The 22,253-nt window shown below is 38.7% G+C and overlaps 1 non-coding gene across 1 annotated transcript; it reads left to right on the plus strand.

Annotated features, from left to right (window-relative positions):
* The first annotated feature begins 19,755 nt into the window (after positions 1 to 19,755).
* On the plus strand, positions 19,756 to 19,828 carry Trnak-cuu. Its single transcript has one exon. It is a non-coding gene; the product is annotated as a tRNA-Lys (tRNA).
* Positions 19,829 to 22,253: the final 2,425 nt, after the last annotated feature.

The raw sequence follows: 22,253 nt of genomic DNA on the forward strand, positions 1-22,253 counted from the left end.
GATTAACTTGTACGATATGAACATTCAATGTCAAATTCGGCGGAATTTGAAACTTTAAAATCGCGTGAAGAATCAGATCAGATCGTATGTTGAATCCATATGAAACTATCTTAAAGCGGGGTATATTGTTATATACACTCATCGTAGCGACTAAAAATTAATACTAAGTTCGGTAGTTAACACTGTCAGCCCAAAGGTTAAAATTTTAACTTCACTTTAATTTTAATTTGACATTAATTTTTCTCCGAGATCGCTAAGCCAAGGGATAACGAAGAACTAAGCTTCAATGTTACGGCTGCCGAGCGCAGTCAGCCGTCATCTATAGAGGACGCTCGGATGTGGGCGGAGCCCGGTGCGTCGTCCATAGATGTGTTCTAAATGTTTTAAACGTTATCGGTAGCTCTCATTGGATAACTTTACATTATATTTTTTTGAGAACAGTTATAATATTTAATAATAAGTGGTGCTCAAGTTTTTTTTGTGTCACCCACCAATGTGACACAGGGCGCTCATCCCCTGCAGCTATGTGTAGTAGGTCTAGCGGCCGGGCGCGCGTATCTATCGCCGGGAGATGGTGGAGGCAGCAGCGAACCGCCTCACCCCCTCCCCGTTTGACTGGGCTACAGAGTAGGGGGATGGGGAGTGAAAGGAGAGAGAGAGAGTCGCCGCGGTGGTTAATAAACGCGTCCGGGACTATCGCTGGGATGAGGGATAGGAGACCATATGGTTTCTGGAGATGAGTTTCCAAAGCCTCGGGAGCCAATTCAATTAGTCCACGTGGTCTGGATGGCTCGGAGACGCACACACTGCCTCCCTAACATATCCCCCTCCCTTTCTCTCCTCCTCTGTCCTTTTCCCTTTGAGTCCTACGCGTTTCCCACAGTTTCCATGATTCTCTCCGTCTCTCTCTCTCTCTCTTCGTCCTACGCCCGCATCTACATCCATCCTTCCGCCAATTTCGCATTCGCCGGTCGCTGCTCTCGCTTTTCGCACCTGCCTGCGGTCGTCGGCGCCAGCACGAGGTTCAGGGCGACATTTTTCCATCGTGCGGGCGGTCGCGGTGGTGCAGCGAGGGGGGGGGGTCGAGGTTGAAACCCCCCCCCCCCCAGAACTCAGAGAAATTTTAAATTTTAATCCATTTCACTTAATTGGATAATAATGTTGCTTATGTAATAGTGTAAGGATTAATAAAATATCACTCAGAAAGACGTAAAAATCACAATTTTGAACCATGTATCTTAACAATTTTCTGGGGTAGGGCACCCGCACCTCCCGTATTTTCATACCCCCCTCCGTATTAGTTGCTTCTAAAACCCCACCTAGCCTTAATTCCTAGCTGTGCGCCTGGGCGATCGGACGCATTTTATGCACAAAAGAGGATTTCTAATATATGGTATTTATTTTCGTAATTTAGAAATTTTATTGTATTTTTTTCCTAATAAGATTGTCTATAAAGTTAATTGCAGAGAGCCATGTTTGTTAATACTTTGTGAATGATTTTACGTGTAACAAATGAGAATGTATTTTCAAGAATTCTATCTATAGTAAATGGAAATAGAACCATTTTTGATAATAATTTACATAATATGCTTTTACGTATTAAAATTGAGGATGTGTGTGCAAGAATTTTTAAAAATATTTCGTAACATTAGCAATTGAGTCAAAATTATTTTTATTCAGTTAATTGGCAATAGAGTCACTGAAGGTCGTGGGTGAAGTACTAGTTAATATTTAGGTAAAGTAATAATTAATATTAGAATAATAAAAGCACAAATACCGTCAAATACCGTAAAACAGCTTGAACTTAAATCCCTAAATGATATTGGATTAAAACATGGAAAAGTATTTTTTTGCAAACTTTAGGTTTTACTATGCATATGAATGGAAAATCAGTAAATTTAAACAGAAATTTATACATAAATCATTGTTGTCCATGGTGCATTTCTGCGGGAGCCGAAGCCTGTATCAAAAAAATAAAAAAAAGCTTCCTCTACTTTTGACCGGATGTGGGGGAAGTATGCTTATCATTGACACTTAGGATTTTTAGTTCTCTTGCGTTTCGATTGATACATCAGCGATATATTAATAGAATTATAATATCTATGAACGATTGGCTCTCATGTTTTTTATTCATTCGGGTTTTTCCACTTGTTTACTGTTAACATTCAGAAAAGTAGAGCAGTCAAGATACAATTGGTTTCGTCTTTTGTTGCGTTAGAAATATATTTTATACTTTTCCTACACTATGGAAATGTTGCCAATGGGAATACGACTGGAAGCGGTTCAGTTTGCATCGAATAATAACCCTTATGCGCGTTTTGTATGAGTACTTTGTAATTGTTAAGAGATGTTAAGGTGCACGGCTGCGTATTTATTAATTCTGTTGACCTTTCCTTTTTGTCTTCTGTGGATTATTCATGATAAGGTTTTGAATTCGTCGCTAGATACCGTTAAAAAATTTATTAATCATTGATGGGCTAATCAGGTATTTGTCCTTCGTGAAAACAGGCCGAGAATGCAATTTACCCTCTTCTCAATAATTACGTCTCAATTTAGATCTTCGTGATCGCGGTCCTCCAATATCCTTTCCCTGGGGCGAGGTTCGACCTCGCGACCTTTTGGTCGTGCCCACCGAACAGAATTATCCAACTCCAACCATCTTTTTCATTCTCCGTCTTGGCCAGGTTTCAAGAAGGCCCCTTCTTCGGCGTATGGCTCAAGATTGTATCTGTCGTATCCTTTCTTCCTGTTTGCACGTCCTCTGACCTTTCGTAAATCGTCTTACTTCTTTTTCATAGATTACGTTGTGGAGTTTAAAGGTTGTGCGTGGAAAGGGTTTTATGATTCCAAAACCTCAGTTTTACATGCATGAATAAAAATATTCTACAAGTCATCTAATAATGCACAAAAAACTTAAATCGAACAAATCGTTCTTTGAATTTTGCTCCTCTATTGGAAGAACTCCTGATAAAGTCTCCGACTGTAATATTTCCTTATGAATGCCTTATGGAATAAAATTACCTTGCAATCTCAAAAAAAGATAACACAAAAGCTTAATGAGTTGAAAATAAGCATCATTAAGTACAAAATTTAATACATACCAAATTCAATTGTCAGTATTGAATTGTTTCTTTCATCTTGTCGTTGGATTTGGCTTTCCCTTGCCGCTCACTTCTCGCAATGCCCTTAATAGTCCAGTCGTTGAATCTTTTCACCTCCGAATCATTTGAAAATAAACTAACTGACACGCAATTTTGTACGTATATAATATGTCAACAAACATTAGGGAAGTAGCGCCGATTGACGCTTCCACCCTCAGGGGTGGTTTAAACCGCTTCCTCAGGGGTGGAAATTTTTTCTCAAAATATCTCCAGAAATCGAGGAGATTAACACGGTTGAAGAAAAAAAATGCAATCCCTTTCATCAGTTCTCTTTGAAAGGTACTTTCAAGCACTATAAAATACTTCGAGGTCTCTTTACCCTTAAAATGAATCCTTTTTCCGTCATTTGACTTCGACTACATCGATTCGAGTATTCATAAGAAAAAGTTTCTTTCCACCTATCATGTTCATCTAGACCATTCAATAGATAGCAGTTCTCTTTGTTTTTTTTTGTAATCCACGTTTTAGTTCACTACACCTTTTTTTATAGTTGTCGTAGAACTTGATAAAAACTTTTTGAAACGCTGGCTCTTTCCATAAAAAAATCTTTCAAAAGATTACAATCGTGAATAACTTAAAGAAGTATTCTTCAAAGAGAATCCATGTCAAATTTTTTGCTTAAAATATGGTTCTCTCTCGATTTCCGGGATTATATTGAGAAAAACATTTCCACCTCCAGTATGTAAGCGTCAGTGGGCGCTATAACAATAATGTTCATTGACACATTCTCTAACTATCCAAAGAAGTTCATTCCAATTAGTTTAGTTTAAAAGAATTCGGAGGTTACATCTGATTTTCAGCTAAAATGACTGGACTATAATATTTCCCTGAAGACTTTCCCCTCTTCGCCAACAAAACAGACTGTTTCCATCGTCCATCTTCCTTCGTGCTCGTCCATTGAACCTTATGCCCCTTGGGGGGGGTCATTTGAGGCCTCTGTACTGTAAGTTCCTGGCTGTGTTTATGTGGTATCATTTGTTTCTCTCTCCTCTCCCTACTCAACTGAGGATGGGACAACCCCTGTGTGAACCATCGTCTTTCATTCGATATCGCAGGACGAATACAGCTTCCTCCGTCACAGTCGGGGTCGCCGCTGTGGGCATGTTCCAAACGTGCATCTTCGTTCCCTCTTCATCTGTCCTACGTTCTGACGTTTCTTTGATGGAAATACCGAGCGAGACGCATCGTCGTTCCGTGTAGGTATTCTATTCACTCCACTGGCTTGCAATAGAGAGCTTCAACACGATGAGAGAGAGAGGTTTACAAAAATACTCCTTCTTGAGCAACCAGCATACATAATTGCTTTTACATTTGTAATGATTCTAGTTCGAAATTAGCTTTCACCTTTTTTAATGTACCCTTCAAAATCGTTTCGAAAAATCTAATTCAATTGATTACATATTGTAAGCGTACTTTACCGTGTTATTGTTCCGTCAAAAATTAATTTTTTTGTCATAAATGAGGAGATAAAGTTTACTTAATGAAGCGTTTCGTAGGGAGTGGGCTTCGATTGTAACGTTTGGTAATTTTAATTTTAATTTTAATTTGTGTGGATGGTTTTTTAATTTGTGAAATGATTGAACTTTTAAATGTCAATACGGATTTGGAGATGAGCAAATTCGTCTGATTTTTTTAAAATCAGGGGCTGAGTGGTCACGTGAACGAATAAACATAATCAAGGTCCCCTTTGTGTCTGACTTGATTCATATACAAAGGTTTCGCCATTGCGCACTTGTAAAATCAATGGTGGAGTAATTCATCACCAATTTCGACACATCGCGAAACGGTTGGCGTACCTTGCAGCCGCGCTACGTCCGGTCCTCCTACAGAATGAAAGTCAAACGTGAGTAAACAGGTACTGCTTTCCATCTCTATGCTTGCCCTACTTGAACGGTGTTAATAGACCGGTCATCGATAAATCCATCGCTTCCTCTTTTTATCCTTTCCCTCGCGTTCTCTGGCCTCTGGCTTATTGACTTGGGTCGTTAAGAGGCCCGAGACAATCGGGTCTGTTCTCACATTATCACCTCAAGGATTTAAACAGCCTCAAGTGCTCACGTGAAGGTGCAAAGGTGAGCTGTGTTTGAAAAGTGACGAGTCTTGCGCCATCTTCAATGCGTAACATATGTCGGCGGTGACAAAATATGGCCGCATGAAATATCCTGGGATATAACGGTAGTCATCATCTTTCACTCCCTTAATGTTCCCATCTTTTTTTTACCAATAACGATGTCGTTCTTTTACACCTAAAATCGCATTTTGTCAAAATTATCGGTAGATGGAAGGAAAAGATGAGTTCGACGGGAAAAATCATCATAATTCAGCCTGTCTCTCAATAGTGAAAAACTAAACGGAAAAGTTGCCTCCCACTTTTTATAAATCGGTGACGTCATTAATTGAGTTCTAAGAATTTTTTCTCATGGCAATTCTTGTATATTTCACCGCCGTTCACGCGGCAGGGTTTGGAATATTACACGTCATTAATTGAGTTCCGTTTTTTTTAACTTGTTCAAGGAGAATCGCTTATTAAGGGATGGAATAGCTCAAAATAGTGCAAATGACAACAAACCACAGGAGGCTTAGTTTTTTCAGAAAAGCGGTGACGCGCTTGGATTTAGTTCGTTACGTCATAAACTTATCTGTGGAAGCCTTGTCGTGCCTTATCTGTGGCCGTTTATTATTCGTTGCAAATAACACGAGAAGTTGGAAACGAATCCATGGATGGAAAAACTTGGGTGCCTCTTCTTGGTTCAAAATCTTGCGCAATTGACCGTTAAAAAAATTGGTGGGCCTGTCCATTCTGGCCCATTGTGGGAAATATGGAATCAATTGTCAGAGGGCGTAAAGAAATCTGATAATTCTAGTCAACTTGTATAGAAATATCATAAAATATTACTAAAAGTAAGCGTAATTCTGTGCTACATTGTAAAAAATCAGATTATTATGTGCATTCATGCATTTGTCTTCCTGTTAAATATTTTATTAAATATTACGTCGGATTGTTTATTATTGATGCATCATGCATTGATTGCATGCAAATCTTCCAATTGTATGTATTACTTCTTTACTAAGATCGTCTTTTATAAGGGTAGGCCTTGTCGCTCAGGTTGATGTGAATTTTCTCTTTCTAAGCCTGCTTATTCATTCCCAGAGGATTATTTCCCATTCGTTGATTTACATTACGCCATAAGGCAAGATTTATCTACGTCGCCGACTCCTTTTCTTCTCCAATATTTGGCTGTCCTCAGTGTTCTTAATGGAATCATTATTTCTTATTAGGTCACTAACGGGTTCAAATTTTCCGTTGTGATTAACACGGATAAACTTACTTTTTTTCCTACATCCGTCAAAACTTGAGCTTATATTGTCCTCATTACTCTGCATTATTAATTATTGTCCTGAACCACGTTTAGGATTTTTCTGGCGTATTTAAAGTCCATTTTTCAAAAGACGAGTTAGCAGAATACGACAAGAGAAATAGTTAGGCAATGGATATCGAAAAAAATAGCTTGTCTTGTCTCTTCCTTTCGACAGTGATTTCCCTATGGCGACATCTCTTGCTTTCTAGACAGTGATTCCCCTGCGGCGACAACGAAATGATAATAAATCCAGTATTTTATTTCCATTGTTTTATCTCTGGTATTTCTTTTTGAACTCCGTTATATCGAATAAAATTTGATGTATATCTAAAATAAATGATCAGGTAGGATTGTGACGGTCTATAGATGGTGGAGGTGGCGTTAAGTTGAGCGGAAACTTGGTAGGTAATCGCAGGCCCAGGCAAAGAGCGGAAGAGGAGGGGTACGTGCCCCGGGCGGCAAATTTCAGGGGGCGGAAAATTTGAAAAGTGAATTTACGGTTTTTGCGTAGGTGCAATAAAGGTACAATACAAAGAAATTATTTGTATTAGGTATGCATAAGTGTATTGTAGTTTAATTATATAACAGTTATTTAAAATTGTTATGCTTGCATAAAACTTTTTAATATCTTACTTATGGTGTGCAATTTCAACTGCTGCATCTCAAAAAATGGCTTACGAAGGTATTATATTTTAGTGTTGGGGGAGGGAGGGTCAGGAGAAGGGGGAGGAAAACTGATCTTTTTCCCCTCTGACAAAAATCCTAGATCCGGCCCTGGGTACTCGTGAAATGTCGAAGTGTTAATACTTCCAATCATTAAACAATAAAAGTGGCACCTTATCGAAGGACGATAAGCATATCAAGTTGAGTAACTGGCTTTTAAATCTTGAGGAGATTAACTGCTCTCAATTTAAACGTTTATTACACCCTGCCACCTTCAATCGAGGGTTTCTGGCCTGTGATGTGAGGCCTATACTTAATTAAGGTTTTTTAGTCGGGCGTTGAAATGTTTCAGAACCATAATTCAGTATAGGGAGGGAAATTGGCTCAGATTTTATGACCGAATTTTTACTGCCGCACCAGTTTCAACGTTAAAGTCATAATAACATTCGGGAAAAGAGATGACGGCATCGTCAGAACCGGTATACGTTTAAAACTCACGGTCAGTTATAATTGAAATGGAGGCAGTGATGAATCAGTTTTCAATTATGCAATGAATATTGAAGAGGGTGACTGCTGAATGGATGAATGAGTTACGATGGTTGAGTGTTATTGCGTCCCGGAAGTATTACGTAACCATGGCTTTAGCATGCATAGTGGTTTATTAGTGTTGCCAAACGATTACGAACGAGCAGAGAGCGTTCCTATGCATTCACAGGTGGGGATCTGGTAGGGACTCGATGGCTTCATACAATACTTGGAACGCTTAGATGCTGTGAGCAGGTGTCTTTCAGAAAGAAAATGAGGTTATCACCTTAGAACCGCTCAGTATTTCCAGGTCCGGCAGAAACGATGAAATAAGAGAGATATTTGCCGAACTAAAAGGTCTTGGAATTCTTTGTATCCCCGAATAATAAAAGCTTAAATACGAGGCACATTCTTAAATTAAGGGCCGTTTGGTCACTGGAAAAAAATATACTCATGTGAAACACATTTTATTGGCATTTTAGTTAGGTATAAACCTAATTCACTTCTCTATACATGATCACCCTTCACTTTAAGCATTTTTCGTAACCCTGCACCAGGTACTTTTTTAAATAACTGCTGTTCTGAATTTCGCGACACGTGGAACAATGATCTACATTGAATGAGTTTCGCCTCGTAAGTCGTTCCTGGCGTCCTCCCTGAATTTGTTCCGAGACTCGGAATGTAAGTGGGCTAATGACTCCTCCTCCCCCTCTCCCCCTCAGTCTGGACCCACAGCACTCTCTCTCTCTTGTTCGTCCTCTACATTACTCACTCTGTCTTCCTCCGCCCAATAGCCACTTTCACTTTTGGATCTCTGTTCTCGTCCTCCCCTCCTCACCGGAAGCAATGGGTGCGCTCTCTCGCCTGTTCACACATGCTCGTATGTGCGTCCTCTTTCTGAGCGATGCTGAACGTGTTTAAATATGTCCCGGTTTGTCGGCAATTTTTTGGCAACACGTCATTTTTACACGCTTTTTCTTAACTTGCTTTGTGCGTTTGTTTCATCGATGGAATCTTGCAATTGATTTTTGATCAGCTTCCTATTGTCGGATTGGCTTGAAATTTTGCACTTTTTTTTTAACTTCTCGTGATAATATAATACTCGGCAATCAGACATTTGAAATTATGCCCCATTGTGTTGTAATAAATTGACTAAATTTCCGCATGGATATATAGTTTTAATTTTATCAATAGATGGCGTTAGTTATATTTTTGGCACACTTTAATTCATTACATGATTCACCGCTAAAAAGTAGAAAGTAAGCGTCGGTAATGATTAGGTTTTGATATTAATATTTCGTGCCAATCCCTACTGACCTATCAGGATCTGCTACACTCATTTCTAACTAATATAATCAACACCTGTGACTTTTTTCGCGAGATGAAAAGCAAATTTATTTACTATTTATTTCATTTCATACCATAAACTGAAGCAGTGTTTGTTTTCAGCCTTATTGTATCTATATTTTCTTTTTGCAACTATTCGGAAAGCGACATCTCTCTATAATATGCAGATTTTTTCCAGGTTTAATCCGAAGGAATTCAAACTATTTAGTACGTTAAGACTAAATACCTTCATCTTCATTCAACTAGAGGGTACAATACATTCACTAATTCATTCCTAATCTTGTGGTGTTTCATTCATAAGATTTCTTGCACAATTAAATTTTAATTATACCACTACTTTTTTATGTAATGCGACCTGGGTTTCGATGTGTTATCATAATCTTCAGGCGTGAATTATGATGTATTTATCTTTTTATTGTTTCCTAATAGTTACCTATCGGAGGAAGAGATGAATTTTAAAACGGACGCCAGAATAGGAGGAACGGATGGGTAAAGATATTCGTTTATCAGAGTACTGTCCTGACTTTCAATAATTTTTAAAATTTCTAACTGCTCCCTATAGTCCAATTCACGGCGGTCGTTGCAAAATTTTAAAACATTAATTTCAAAATCGACTCCTATGACAGTTACATATTAAGTGTTCAGCAAAATTACTTTTATCATTTTTGTTACCACTTAAATGTTCTTTCTTCCTGACTTCGAAGATTCTTCCTGCCCCACGTAGACATGATTGCAATCGCTTAAATCGGTTCAATACATTTTGTATTATCGCATGTATCGTGTATGTAATAGTATGGTATTGTCATTCCCATGACCAAGTTCAATCAAACCCAAGCCCAAATATTATCATCTCGAATAGTAGTTTGGTTGATCTCTCAACGGAGAAATGTAATGGATATAAAGGATGACATGTCATAAATTTTAAGAGATATGCCCGAGTGCTCTAGAATAATTCGTCACCATTTGTTTATTTTTTAATGCTGCGGTTGGTCCTGAAATCCATGGATGTACGGAAAAAGTGAAAATATATAATTCACCCTGATCTTACTTAACTATCCACTATAAAATGTAGATAAAAAATGGTAATTTCCACACTTATATATGAATGACTCCTCTACCGACCATGGTTTCGACACTATGTCATGGTCAGTATTTGATTTATATATTAAAATATGGAAATAAAATGTGTTGTGTAAATTCTATCATTGATATACCGCATTTCCATCACGTCAAGCCTGAAACGATTCCATACTCAACTGCCGAATGTATTTGACTTATCTCGTCAATTTTTGCCGTTAATTCCACAGTATCGGTTGGGTAAATGGCGTACTTCGGGATTGGCTTCAAACTCCGTCCGCCAGATTAGACGTTGAGTGAATAAAGCGGGACCGGTTCCCTTTGATCCGTTTACTCTTCGCTTCCATTATTTTCTCGCGCCCTTAAAAGAGTGTTCTTTTGTAATTAAGTGAATGAGTGGGTTTTTTTTCTCTCTCTCTCTCTCTCCCACACATCATCTCCCACTTTTCCTTTTCGCACGCAACCCGCGAATCCCAGAAGGAAGTCGAGAGCTATATGTTTTAATGGCCAACCCCTCCACTTCTCTTCTCTCATATTTATTTTATTTTATATATATTTTTATCAAATCTTCTTCCCGGCTTTCTTTTCTCTCTCTCTCTCTCTCTCTTGGGAGTTCATGGTGCAAATTCCGTTTTATTTCCTTTCGTCCCCATCCGTTTCCCCTCTCTCGTTCCGTACAAGGTCGCGCGGAAATGTGCGCGAGAGGGTTAATACGGTCGAGTGGACGGAGTGAGTTGGCGGAAACGGCGGAGGGAGAGGCATCGCGGATCGGAGGGAAAAATCCCCCCCTAAGGGCAGCTGATGCCTCATTCACATTACGATTGTTCCAGCGATTGTTGGAACTATCGTGCATTCACACGACGATTGTTAAAACCTGTGCTGCCCTCTAGTGCTGACTTCTAAAGTGAACGGGAAATTGACAGTTGGCAAAGCTGTTGAGGTATGCAAGGACAAGATATTACTGTGTTCAACGTGTATTTACCGAATAATTTTTGTTCCGCCCATATTCTTCCTTCCTAGGACAAATCCATGAAAAAATTGAGCTTCACGAGCTTTTCGTCTTTCTCTGGTCGCTTCCGTTTCCGGTCTCCCAGCGCCTAACCATCGTAAAGTGGCAACGTTCCGAACTACGTCAACTATTGCCAGGACATGCATTCACACGGCTAGTTTGGTCAACTATCGTTGGGACGATCGCTCAGACAATCGTAATGTGAACGAGGAATGTGAGGGAAAGCAAAAAAATGGAAGGACGAAATTCGCAAACACGTAGCCGCTTTAACTCTAAAATACTTTTAAGTTAAGGTTACGACACTATCATGTTCCGGTTAATGCGAACTATACTCTGTTCATTTTATCTCTGCGAGTGAGCTGGTGTGGCCAAAGCAAGTGGAGATGAGGGGAGGGAAAGTTTCTCGACACGTGACTTTGCCTTTGCCAATCAGCAAACAGTAGGCGTGGACTCAGTCAGTCGCTCTCAGATCTCCGCCGAGTGAACATCGTGAATCTGCTCGTGGAGCAGTGTTGCCAAACCTCACGTGTTCTCCTTGCATGTGAATAAGTATGCCTTCCACCAACAGTGCCTCAGCGCGGCACATTCAGCGCGGTAGCTGACAATGTCATGGAATTCTGTGAAAGGATTATCCCCAATGCCTTCCAAATGAGTAGGTATATTGTCTCGGCGCCGGGGCCAAAATACTTGTGGCCACCTATGACTCACACGTTTTCAGTGACAAAGTAGGGCGGCTACGTACATTTGGCAACGTTATGTTCGCTCCTCCTCTTTCTAACACGGTACTACCCCTCCCCTATCAGCGAAGCCATCCGAGAGTGTCCGGGCTCTCACGAAAGCTCACCCGCAGACATAAAGTGAACAGACTCTAGGCATTATAAAACCGGCACTAAAATAATGTGAATGAATACGAATGTATGTAAAGTAATAAAAGAGCAGAATGGAGAGCTGCGTCAAAATATTCTTTAGATTGGTGACAATGATGATGTAATCCATGTTAACATAACTTTTCAATTCAATGCCTCACGAGAGAAAATGCTCTATTGTAAACATTAGGAATAAATGTATTGATCTACACTCATTTTCGCGGTTCGGACATTTTTGAAAACCTATCGAAAAGCGAGCGTATTCGTAGCATGAATCAAGCTTCTACGGAACGGACTCTCTCCTCTTTTTATTCCCTTGACTTTGTTCGCTCTGAACGCGATTTTGCCTTCGCTTTCGTTTAGATAACTGTAGCTACATCCCTAGTCGCATGTATTTTCTTGGCGTATTATGTTTAACTACGCCAGCATCTTCAATTTTTGTTTGAAATTTTTGTCTCATTGTTATTCTGTCAGGAAGTAAAATTTTTGTTTGAAATACAGGTAAATTTAACAAGGGTGTTTTTTTTATCCTCGCTCGCATAACCCAGATGTAAATACTGACGTAGGTATTTTTGGAAAGGTAGCGCTAAGGTGCGAAAACGTAAGTAAGCGAAGTAAAGCGAAAGTAAAGTAAGAGAAACGGTACTTTGAAATAGTCGGCCTCGGTAGCGGCGGGGATAGGTCCTCGTCTGCAATACCGAAGGTCGCGGATTCGAGTGCCGCCTGGAATGGTTGTGCCTTCTAGAACATGTGTGTGATCGTCTGTTGTTAATGGTTTAAACTCACGATCTAAAGGCCAATATGTGCTGTTTTCGGGGGTAATTGAGATGGATAAACATATTTTTATGTCATGGCAGTAGAATAGAGTGGTGGTCTTAAGTTAGCATCGGCCTGGAAAGCAGAAGGACCGTGGTTCGATTCTCGGTCGAGGTGAATTTCTCAAAGGGTTAGGGGGTTTTCTGCCATCATTTCATGTCGGCGCCATCGCTATGTCCAACGTTTTTATTACGTATCCACTTTGTTTCATCACCCAACCTTACAAGCATAAAAAAGTGCGTGTATTATTTTGGGATAAATTTAGATGTATAGAGAGCTTTCATTCAAGGGCGAAGTTTAGAGTTATATGTCAGAGGGGGGTAGCAATCCTGTCAGTGGTTTTGGTGCGATTGAAACATGGGGTTCCCTTAGGCCCTCCCATGGAAATTTGTTTAAATTAGCCTTTGAAAACAGCATTTAAACTAATATTTAAGACTAATATTTATTTAAATCTTTGGCGTTTTTGTTTTCATTGTACTTGAACGTACAGGTTTCGTACTATTTTTTTTAAGGACATATTGCCACTCAAATTGAGGGGGGGGGCTCCCGCTGTCCCCCCAAAACTCCGCCCATGCTTCCATTATAACGATTTTATATCAGTTTCGTTTAAAAAAAAGTGTGAGTTTTTACAAAATGAAGAATCGAGTTCTGAAGCTGGCCTCTTTTAATTGGAAATAACTGGTACTGCTGGGGTTGTCGTGAGGGTGGGAGGCTTAGTTCCCTCGTTTTCCAACTGCGTTCATTGCTCTCGAATCGCAAGCATTCTGCCCTTGACGTGGCGCTTCGCCCGAGAGTTTCAACTCTATCGTAAGGTTTCTTCCTCCATCCAGTTCCCCTTCTTGATCTCCTCACACTTCACTCGGCGCTTTTGATTTATATCTTTTCCTCGAGCGGCTCCATTTCATCTTTTTTTTATTCTCCTTCTTTTTGCCTCCCTTCCCTGGCTCCCTTCGCTTGGAAATTAAATCGTTTTAATGATCCCTTAATATTGTTACGGAAATGAGCGCTGCTCAGAAGTGGTTTCACTCACTTCTCAGTTAGGTATTTCATTTTTTTTCTCTTCCACTTTTCGCAGTTTAACTGCCTATACGTGTATTCCAATGCTGTGTATGCATCACTTTCGTGTTTATCGCCCCGTATCTGATTGTAAAGCCATAAACTAGTTGAAACTCTTAATTATCGCCATGGCGATATCCATGGCGATGACGTGATTTCATGAGATGTTGCCATTCCTTCTTGGTGATTGCCCTTTTACCGCTGAACGACTTTTCGCTGGTTTTAGTCCGTTGGGTCTTATACCTTTATAAAGCCTGACTCTCACGATCATTTATTTCTATATTTATTTATTATATTCCTACATTTAATTCTATATTTATTTTATACATATGTAAGTATAGATTTTCCAAAAAAGAATTTCCGGGATTTTCTATGTAACACTCTCTATTATTGTTATTCCGTAAAACCCTGATAAAGATGAAACATCCTGGGGTGTTTTAATTTTTAATTTTAGCTTACTCAGTGGTCGCATTAGTTAAAGAAATAAAATACTTTCGGTTACGAAACTGTGTAAAACTATTAACATCCTTATCGAAAAATTATTGTTCTGGACAAAATTTAAGAAATATAATTTGCAAATAAATAGTATTGAGTGGAATTTTGCAAGAAATAATAACTTCTCCATGATAGTAATGGATTCCGACATGTATCAGCTGCTACAATCAATTTTATTTTCACATCCTAGATAACTCAAAGCTGACGCCACATCCATCCAGTAGGGCACTAATCCACTTTTTCAAATAAGCGTAAAGATGGCACTCAGCGTCTAAGTACTAAGTCATTCGGCACTATGTCGACATGCTAATTTTTGACCTCTCAGAAAAAATACTGTATCAATATCGTAGTTTTCCTTTCACAAGAAGTTGAAAGTTAAACAACTCTTCAAATTGTGTTGAAAATTTACACTAGTCTTCCTTATCTCTCAGTTCGTAAATGTACGATATCGATTTCTTTATTTTTCTTTCATAAGTTGTTTAAAAACGTCTTCAATTTTTGACGAAAATTTGTATTTGAGTCTTCTTCTTTCAGCTTATGTGAAGGTCCTCTCTCCGCTTTAAAATTACATTACATTGTTACGTTCTCATTTCCCGTTATCCCGCGAAAATGTATGTGGTCGCAATGATTTTGTTTTAATGTGTGTAGCCCTAATTTCCATGCTGGAGTTCTGCCTCCGAGAAACGTGACCAGGCTTGCATCGCTGAACCTCGGCGGCTCGCGACGTTGTATTTCTGCGAGAGTTTCCCCCTCACCTCGGCCAGCGCCTTCTGCTGCATATCCAATCTTTCCTTTTGGAGACCGCTTTCGGTCAAGGACTTGGTGCGATGCGATGACTGCGCGCGCGACCCGCGGCAAACATATGTTAATTTATTCGTCCGATTAAGGCAATTTCGGCCGAGATATCCGCTGGCAAAGCACCGGGATGGTCATGCAGCCGCGCAAACTTTACGTAAACCTCAAATCCGAAATGTTTCGTGCTTCGAGATGGATGTTTTAATTGTGATCATCTTCCGTAAAAAATGCGACTTCCTTTTTCTCCATTTTTAATGCTCTACGGAGGCATAATAGGCGTGAAAGTTTCGCATCTGAAGATCATTAGCTAGGGTGTCATTCATATTTTTTTATCCCTATTCCGTATGAATTTATTCTTGTGATAAACTGAGGTACCGCAATGCGACCTATTACCGATGGTGTGTAACCCATGGAAGAGATCTGGGGCCAGTATGCAGTGACTGTGATTTATAAACTTGCTATTTAGTCAGACAATGTAGTTTGTTTTTTTTACTCAACCCGTAGATCCGCAATTACTGTGGTTGGTATAGCTAACTGTGTGCTTAGAACGGAAGTGTCGCCCTACTTATTTGTGAATTGAAATGAGCTTTCGTAGTTCCACAACTCATGCATTGGAAGACATTGTGTTTGGTAGGTGATTTAAAAATTAAAATATGGACAGAGAAATTTATTTTCTCCCTTTTAGTTGGCAAGAAAAACGTTATTTATAATTTTTTTTTATTTATAATATTATTTTCTTCCTTTTAGTTTCAAATGATTTACTTAAATTTAAGTTTTATAATTTTTTTAATAAAATATTTCTGAAAAATACGCTTATATGTTGCACAACATACATCATGTCGCACAATAAATTCGCTGAAATGTGATTGCAGCACCACTGGTGGCAAAATGTGGAATTAATTTTCCATACAAAATTAATTTTGCAAACATTTTTTTAAATCTAGCCAGAATCATGACAGAAAGTTTATAAATATGCGTTGTCATCGAGATCTGAGCTAGATATAAAGCTTCAATGCTCTAGCTAGTCGTTAAGTGTGTTAAAATTAAGTTACAAAATTCCACCGTAACAAACAGACAGACAGACACGAAAGTAAGTAAAGAAAAACGTTGTATAAATAGACTGAGTTTTGAGTTGTCTTCTGTGTAATAAGAACTTGATTGAATCACTAGAAAATTATTCAGTCATGCCTGCTATGAGCGCGCAACTCAAAATATGTTCCCTGTTTATTTCACGAAAATCACTACCAACGTGAATTTTATAAATTTTTTGACGATATTTCATTCTTCAGCCTGTTATTTAATTATTTCAAGGCCGATGAAATGCAATAGTATAAACAACTGCCTACTAAAGTGGTTGGAGTAGTTATTGAGTGCGAGAGAAATAGTGGATCCTTAAGGAAGAATGTTTGGGTTTCTAGATATGAGAAGGAAGAGAGTTCGTGTTGTGGATAACATGGAAACGCATGGCGTAAACTTTACGTAATACTCAAACACGAAATTTTTGTGCTTCTAGATACATGTTATCAATGTGATAAAAAATGCTGTTTCTTTTCTCCTTTTCAATGCTCTTGACACGTAAAATAGGCGTGAAAGTTTCGCCTCTGGAGCTCATTAGCGAGGGTGTCATACCTATTTTTCTGCTTCCTATTTCGAAGTATAAGACCTTGGTCTTCAGTATAATAATGTAGTAGCGTTGATTGAAGCACTGAAATATAATAAGTCATACCTGCTGTGAGCAAGCAACTCAAAACATTTTTCCTGATCGCTTCACGAAAACCATTACCAACATAAATGCTGTACATTTTTTTGGCAGTATTCCAGTCTTTAAATACTTGCTAGCAGATTTACCTATCATAACCCAATGTTGCTTTTAGGTAACATCAAAAATGAATACATTTACAGATCTATTCAGGAAATATTTAAACTAAGTGTTCTTTTGTTCTGTAAAGTTTAACGGAGAAATGTACAGCTGCCACGGTAATTATGATTGAGTAGAAAATTTTCACTTTTTTAAAATTAGAAGTCTTGAAATTTAATTTATCCCAGAAGCATCTCTGGTTAAGAAAGAGTTACGGGCAAGAATCATGTTTCTCCTCGATGTGTCTGTTTCTATCAAAACTTATAAAAAGTGATAGATCATTGGTTGCTTACAGCATGAGTAATTAACTGTGAATATGTGTGTGCCTATTCGATTGGGCATACTTAGTCTTTTGATCGCTTAAAACTTGTGTTATCATCCAAAAGTTTCAAAAGAGTACGCAGATTAGGCTTTCGTGTGATTTTTCCCATACCTGAAGCATAAACATTTCCTCCCCCTTAGAAAATTGTGAGCTATTTTTTTAAAATTTAAGGTACAATCAAATGCTGAATATGGTGTACTTTATATGCTTTCAGATTTTTTCTGGGTGATTGCGAGCATCTTTAAAAAGTATTACGTCACGAAAAACATCAGTCTTGAGGGAGTAATTGATTAAATTTTGACTAAATTGATAGAAAATGTGGCCAATCACTTTTATCAGCGGTCTAGCTATAAGTATTACCGTCGAGAACCATTAGTATGGAGGAAAGATTTCTTGGGAAACATACATTTATTGAGTATATACGAGGTATTATGCATTCCAAAACCATGCAGAATGGAAATTAGTTCTTGTGGAAGACATGTTTTCAACCTTTGAGTTTCGAAAGATGATGAGAGTAATATGTAAACGAGCAACGATATGCGTATCGGTATGCGCACGATAGAAGAGATCTCGTGCCAGCATGCAGAACCGTAAAAGGTCGCGTTTCCATTGAAGTCGATACATATATATATCGTCGGACTTGTTTTTTTTTCCTTGTTTGGTCCCACCTGGAGAGAAGACTCCATGCGTGCAGTGGACGAATCTATTATATCTGTCTCTGTTCCTCCGTGCGTGAGTCAAAAACGGTGGAAGCTTTTTTTTTTGTGATGCTTCCGGATTCCGTTGAGGGCGCTTCGCGTTAGTCGTTTGTTTTTTCGCTCCCGCGAGCACTCGTCACGATAGCCTTATTTCACACCCCATGCTGTGAGAGTGGGAGCCTCGCTGGAAACGTGTCTGCTGCGACTCTTTCGCCGTGCTGTCTTGTATCGAGTTGAAAGAGAGAGATATGCGGTGGAAACTTTCTCAGTCTTAATCCGCGTTTCTTTTCTTTTTTTTCTCTCTCTCTCACTCTGAAACTGACGGAAGAGAGCGTTGCTCGTTTACCAGAGTCCTCTGGATGGCAGTTCTCTACACTACTCCCTCATAGGGTCCCCAAATATTATATTTTAGCCACGAAATTTCACATATTCCATCGATGAATAGAAAGCACAGAAGCATTAAAACACTCGTCAAGAACCTCGCCGGGTTATCTGAACCGGTATACATATTTTAAAAAATATCTACTACTTATGCACAATTCAAACCAAATAATCGAAATACATCGATCAATACTATTAAAAATTTAAGGTAATTGTATTGAAGGAACCATTATGTGTAGAAAAACTTACCTCACGTAGGCGGGAAGACGTTGTTGGGTGCCACTTGTCCCTTCGGCACATTTGAAGCCATTTCGCTCTTCTCTCAGTATTTTGAGGGAAACTAAAATTTTTAAACACGTCCTTGGTGCTAATGGAGCATTTAGGAGCCGAACTACAACCTATTGTGCCGTATTTCTTCTACAAATCACGGAAAATCTTGCCGAGCAACTTCCATTCACTTTCGCAATGTAAACAACAAGTGCGGAGAACAAAGATGGTAGAATGCGAAGACTCAACTATGTAGTGTATTATCAACAATCCAGAGGACTCTGACACGATTACTTTTACCATCCTGCGAAACTTAAAGGTGTTAGGTTGGTGACTTTGATACCACAAGAACTGAGTTCCATTCTGCATGGTTTTGGAATGAATTACACCTCGTACATACTCATAAATGTGTTTTCCAAGAAAGCTTTCATCAGTACTAAATGTTCTCGACATTAATATGGCTCGACTGCTGATAATAGTGATTGGGCTCTTTTTCTATTAACTTGTTCGAAATTTTGATGAATTATCTGCAAGTATTGATTACGTTGTAAAAATGATTTTTTCTAATTGGTTTGGCAAATTTCTCCTACCTAGGACACAGTTAAATTATTTTATTCAAGAAATTAACTGTGACATATGTAATCACCGAAGAAATAATCGCCAACTTCATGTGATGGCGTACTTTTGTACGAGAACTTATATCCCTCTAGCGCAAAAAGTGATAGGACATCAATTCCACAATGTTTTATGCCATATCTGGCTGATACAGCGTAGCCCTGAACGTTTGGTGGTACTAAATGGACTAATATAAAACTAAGTCCATTCTTAGAAACTTTCCCCCCCAACGCCCATTGTAATCCAAATTAAATATTGCTAACCTGACGTCTGCGCGCACTGTTATTCCTCTATTTAAAATCTGCTTCATTTTCGTGCGGATCCAAGAACGCTTCACTTAATCGTTCTTTAACGAAGTCGTAAGATACTTACGATAGATTTTGAATTTGTTTCCATGGCTTACCTTTACGCTCTAAGGTTTCTATTTTTCTTAGTGTAGACATCAGCCCGGCTAGCTCAGTCGGTAGAGCATGAGACTCTTAATCTCAGGGTCGTGGGTTCGAGCCCCACGTTGGGCGAATTTTTTTATATTTTCTTATCGTCGGATTTATAGAGCGTTCAAACTAGCTACCCAGATGCCAAACGAATTAGGCTGGGAGCCGCTAGAGACTTGGAGGCTGCGCGCTAGTCTTAGATTGCTTGAGCAATTGAAAATTTATCGGAGTGAGATATCTTTTTGAACGACACGGAGAACATCGTGTTAGAATCCCATAATAGTTTTAAGTTTGACAGAAACGATAAATTATCAGAGATATTTTTCCCAACGGATAGATAAGGGAATTCGCTTTTTCTGGGAACAATAGAGGACTTCAATTGCTTGGCATAATTTCTTTATAGCATATCCTTTTTATATGTAAATGGCCACAATAAACACCCCCGACAAACACCTTTTGAGGCGGGTGGTGGGGTAGCATTTAAAGTATAAAGTATTTAAAGGGGTATCGTTTAAACATCGTTTGTGTGTTCTTTCATCTTCACTGTGTGAGTCATTCAAGCATTGCTGTGAGAATTATTAATGGTTAATCATCAGTATGTAATATCCTGCATATACTTTAGAGAAAAGAATTATTCACTTCCGTACGCTTCAAGATTGTTCGCTTGCACAAATAAGAGCTCATTGCTATCTGATTTCGGTTTATTCCTTGTGGTTTATTCCTCCATTTGCAATTTACATTACTATGTCAGTAGGTGGGCAATTGACCGGAACTACGAGCGTTTTATTGTATATTCGGTTGAATTTTGATAATAGGGTAGTTTCCTATTATTTTTTATTGCCTAAATCGAAAGATTATTACTCCTGGAGTACGCATTTCACGCTCTTAGATTTTTAAATGACGATATATATTTCACGCGATTCAATGAAAAGTGAAAATTTTCAATCGCGCGAAAACGCGACGGCTAAGTATGAATGCTCGGAAAATCCCTTGTGACGTATTTCTGGTTACCGCTGCCGCCGTGTGAGGTGACCAATGGGCGAGGCTTTGAGCGTCGCTACGATGCCGGCTGCTAGCAGGTATCGCTTGGCTTAAATAAGGATTATTATTACCCTATCAAACGTAGGAAACTTTCTGACCTTAGGCAATTTTAATGGGTGATTATTAAGAGATGTTTCCCTGAGCTCTGTGCCTCATGCATGTATTGGTAATCTCAGACGACGTAAAACTCCTGAATACTCGTATAGCATCTGGGTCCCTGTGACGTCACGTGGAGTGGCATCGCATGGGCGCCAATCTGGTCTTTTTCAAATGAAGTTAAAATTGACCATTTACATTCGTGTAAACTGCGATTTCTAAAACCAAATAATTTGTATATTATGAATACACTAATGTTTGCAGGGGTTAGATGGAAGATGGGACTTTCTAGTCCCAATATCGCCCAATAAAGACGTATTATTATTATTATGGTGGGTAACGAATCGCAATCAATGCCTTTCGTTTTCTTTTCTGAAGGAAACTACCTTATTGGTATACAATCGTTCAGGAGGCGTATTAATATATATATTATTTTATTTATTTTTAGTATAATTCGTATCCAGGCAAAAGCAATTTGTGATGGAAACGCTTTGAAATACGATTTAATAGCTGGAATAAATTTTTAACTGTGTTTTCCTTTGAACTTGTATGTTTTCAAAGTCAAATTTTATATCGTGTTTCACCGGGTAATGATATGATTATACATTTGTCAATCCAAAAGTGAAAGTGAATGTTGCGGTATTTGTCACCATTGCTTTTTGCTTATGAAGTTGAAACAAATGTGTAAATCTTGTGCCCAAAAACTCAATATTTTTTTCTCAATTTTGCCATTTTTTCTTCCATTTTGAATAGAATAAACAGTGAGATGATATGTTTATCTTTTCAATAAAGTTTGTTTCGGTTGTGAGGGAATTTAAGTAATCATGATGAGGCTGTCATATAATTTGGATTGGGTTTAGTTTTCTCTCATCCACTCACTACTTGGCAATTCAGCACCACTAAAGTGATCATATTGTATTCCTGAAACCCATTCTCTTATTTAGCGCTTAAATTATGTACTTAATTTTCTGGTACTATTATTCTTTATAGAAGTAAAGAAACAATTCATAAGAACCTACATCTGGAGTATGCTCCTATACGGAAGTGAGTCATGGACAATGACCGCAGAGGAGAAAGCAAGGATAGAGGCCTTTGAAATGTGGTGCTACAGAAGAATGATGAAAATCAAATGGATCGACCGAGTTAGTAACGAGGAAGTCCTAAGAAGAGTAGGAGAGAACAGAAGCCTCATGAAAACCTTAATAAGAAGACGGAACAACCTTCCTTATAGGCCACATCTTGAGACATGATGGCCTGATGAAGACAATCGTCGAAGGACAAGTGGAAGGCAAGAATGGAAAAGGAAGACCTCGAACAAAATATATGGAACAAGTAAAGAGAGATGTGAAAGAGAAGAAATACATAGGAGTGA

This window comes from Ischnura elegans, chromosome 4 (genome assembly GCF_921293095.1).
Source record: "Ischnura elegans chromosome 4, ioIscEleg1.1, whole genome shotgun sequence".
NCBI classification, from domain to species: Eukaryota; Metazoa; Arthropoda; class Insecta; order Odonata; family Coenagrionidae; genus Ischnura; species Ischnura elegans.